Here is a 3,954-nt window from a genome sequence, read left to right as displayed (position 1 = left end):
CTCTCTCTCTCTCTCTCTCTCTCTCTCTCTCTCTCTCTCTCACACACACACACACACACACACACACACACACACACCTGAAGAGTATATGAAGAATGAGAAAAAAATATGATATGGTACTTGTGTCATACCAAGTAGGGTTTGCACAAAGTGCTTACATTTGAAAATCAGTGTAACAGAATACAAAATAAAATTTGCTCATCTTAGCAGTTCTGGAGAAGATGTTTGAAAGAATTCAAATCCTTTTGTGACTAACAAAATTTTTAGCCAACTAGGAATAAAAGGGAACATTTTCAACCTGTAAAGGTATGAAACTACAGTTAGCGTTATTATTATTCTTGATAGTGTAAGATAATGCTTTTCCCCTAATATCAAGAACGAGGCAAGGATGGCCAGTGTCTTACATTGTATTCAACATTGTCCAGACAGAAACTCCTGGCTAGTTCAGTAAAGCTGTAAAAATAAATAAATAAATGGCAGGCCAGCCACGGTAGCTCACGCCTGTAATCCCAGCACTTTGGGAGGCCAAGGTGGCCATATCACCTGAGATCAGGAGTTCGAAACCAGCTGGGCCAACTTGGTGAAACCCCATCTCTACTAAAAATACAAAAGTTGCCTGGGTCCACACCCAGGTGGTGTGTGCCTGCAATCCCAACTACTAAGGAAGCTGAGGCAGGAGAATTGCTTGAACCCGGGAGGCGGAGGTTGCAGTGCGCTGGGATTGCACCACTGCATTCTAGCCAGGGTGACAGAGAAGACGCCATCTCAAAAATAAAATAAAAGGCATACAAATTCAAGAGTAAGAAATAAAACTGTGTATGTGGAAATACTAAAGAATTTAGCAAGGCTGTAGGATATAAGTTCAATATATCAAAGTTAGTTGTCTTTCCTTATATTATCAATTATTAATTATAACACAAATTTTAAAGTGTTATTTTCAGGTCCGTTAAAAATTATGAAGTACTTAGGAATAAATGTATCAAAATATGTGTGAGACCATTACACTGAAAACGATAGGACTTTGCTGAGAGAAAAAAACTTAAAAAGATCTAAATAAATGCAGAAATGTCATGATGTTGGTGATTTAGATGACTCAAAAATGTTAAGATGTGAATTCTCCCCAAATAGGTACCTCATTTCAAGAATTGTGATAAAGCTGTAGTAATCTATAGGGTCCATATTGCTTGGGGTGGGGGTTGGGGTTGCGGTTTGGTAGTGAGGACTAAGTGCAAAGGGGTACTAGAGAACTTTTTGGGATGATGAGAATGTTCTGTGTCTTGATTTTTGCTGTGGTTATATCAGTTGTATTTGTCAAAACTCAGCAAACCCTGCTCTTAAAATGTGGGTGGATGTCTTATTCTACCTAAAGTAAACCCTTATAAAGTTGATTTTTAAAAAATGAATCCATATTTCACAAGTAGTTTTCCTGATAGATTCTTCCAGTTTTCAGCTGAAAATATGAATTACTAAAAACCATCTTCCACATAGCTTTTTGGAAGTGTGACTAATAGGTAGTGAGCATTTTGTAGTTTTTAATGTATATATAAAATATAAGATATACACAAACACAGTATTTTGAATGCTTATTTTTTTATTAAGATTTTTGGAAACTGTAGTCCTTATGTACAGAAAATAATTATTTAAATTTATGTGTTCAATACATTTGAATGTCCTTGTTTCCTATTGGCTTTTAAATCATGGCCATACAATTGATTATAATGGTATACATTTTTCATCTTCAGATTATTTATCAAATCTTTACATATAACCCTTTCCCGGTCATCTAAATGAGTGGTTCTTAGATTTTGAGATTTTATATAATAGTAATATGTTCAGTTATTTTGGGCAATGTCATAATTATGCCAAATAAGGACATCAAGTGCAAATATTCAGTATCACTTAACAATGACCATCTTTATTGGAAACAAAATGGAACATAATTTTCAAGCATTGTCATTCTTAAGAAACACCAGACATATTATTGATTGCAGTGTACTAGATGTTGTGCTGAGCATTTAAAATATATTGAGAAGAATAAATTAAAATTTCAGAATATCCTTGTTATACCCGTTTTACAGGAGTATAATCTGAGGCTTAGTAATGTTAGGTAACTTGCTCAGAACAGGATACCTGATTCATAGCTCCATGCTCTTAACATAGTCCAGGCATTTTTACAATACGGAACAATTAACAACCTAAAATGGTGATTTATAATTGCATATTTCTTGGTAAAAGTTTGCCATCTTAGGTCTTTATTTGATAATACAACACAAATGGGAGCTCAGGTAACTTGTTTGGTATTCATATTTTCTCAAACATAGAATACGCCTGTTAAAGAAACAGCTTTCTTAGTGTTCTTTCATTCTTGATGGGATATTCTGGGTAAACTGATAGGAGTTTCATGCCTTTAGAATGTTTCTCCAGTCCTTTAACTCCTTGTGCATTGGCGGTGTTACTGTTTAGCTCCCTTTTTGGCTGGGAGGGTGCCAAAAAGACATTCCCTGTTCAACTCTTGGCCCTATCCAGGACTCTGATGTTTGATGTTTTACTCTTGTGACAGTATTGTCATTTGTTATTGTCCACAATCCATGTAAACCTTTGTAAATTTACAGTGTCAGTGTCAAGTTACTTACCTTTTTGCAGGAGTAGTAGGACACTTTGAAATTTTTATGGTTAAAATATGATACTACCTTTACACTTTAGTTTGGGTATTTATGAGAATCAAATGAGGCAATATAAGTGAAAAGAGTTTGAAAGTTAGAAGTGAAATGACATTTTAGGTATTTGGTGCCTGTTTTAGGTTTTTGGAGCAGAATAATGACACGATACACTTATTTTAATTTTATTTTATGAGACAGGGTCTCAAGCTGAAGTGTAGGTGGTGCTATCTCGACTCACTGCAGCCTCCTCCTCCTCCCTGGTTTAAGCGACTCTCCTGTCTCAGCTTCTCCAAGTAGCTGGATTACAGGCATACACCACCACACCCTGCTAATTTTTGTATTTCTTTTGTAGCGATGGGATTTTGCCATATTGCTCAGGCTGGTCTCCAACTCCTGACCTCAGGTGATCTGCCCACCTCAGACTCCCAAAGTGCAGGGATTAGAGGCTTGAATCACTGTGCTGGGCCTGATACACTATTTTAGTTAAACGTTGATATGATACTGGATCCCCAGAATATGGGAAGCAGGGAGAGTAAAACTAGAGGAAGGGAGAACTGAAGTGCGGACAAGATCAAGGTGAGGTTGGTGACTTTCAGAGTGCAGATGTAAGAAGTACTCATTTTGGAGGGAAAAATTAGTATTTCTTGGTGATTAATAAGGGAGAGAAGGAGATGGAAGCTCTTGCCTTCCAGATTAATTAATCCAATCAACACTTGTGTGTGCCTGTTATTTTCCATAATCTGACATAGGCATTTGCTACATAAAGGCACACAGACCTGTATGGGCCTCTAGGTATTGATGGTGTTTTAGGTCTGGGTAGGATGCTGCTTGCATTCATGAACATAGAGAACCTGGGAGCAAGTGCTAGTTTGGGTATTAAGTCAACCTGTCTAGTTGTAAACAAGTTAAGTTCTCTGCCACAGATATGGATATGAAATGTGGCTGTAGTAATTTTTATTTGGTCCTCATGAAATTTGTTTAGGATTATAGACATTTGATTGTAAAGGTCCATTAATGTTTACAGAAACGATATTTTTAGGTATTTGGAAAGATTTATTTTTCTCTGGATAGTAGCAAATATGGTATTTAGTGATCAAACAACATTGCAATGAAACTTTTGGCTTTTAAGTAATTTGTATTTAGTGTCTTTTCGTTCTATTTCTGGAAGAAAAACGTTTCTGAATCTTGCCTGCTTAAATTTAAGTGTTCCATACAGGCTTGTCAATTCTAGTTATTCTCAGTATTGCAATAATAGCATTTAAATAAATTTAGCTTAGATAATTTTTTTTTTTTT

General features: G+C 35.9%; 1 protein-coding gene across 6 annotated transcripts in view; it reads left to right on the top strand.

The window, feature by feature from the left end:
• Window positions 1–3,954, top strand: part of PTBP3 (polypyrimidine tract binding protein 3) — a 116,225-nt gene that overhangs the window by 55,172 nt on the left and 57,099 nt on the right. The window lies entirely within an intron of this gene.

This window comes from Cebus imitator, unplaced genomic scaffold (genome assembly GCF_001604975.1).
Source record: "Cebus imitator isolate Cc_AM_T3 unplaced genomic scaffold, Cebus_imitator-1.0 Scaffold310, whole genome shotgun sequence".
Classification (NCBI taxonomy): Eukaryota; Metazoa; Chordata; class Mammalia; order Primates; family Cebidae; genus Cebus; species Cebus imitator.
Note: the sequence above shows the minus strand (reverse complement) of the source record. Positions and strands in the feature narration are given on the sequence as shown.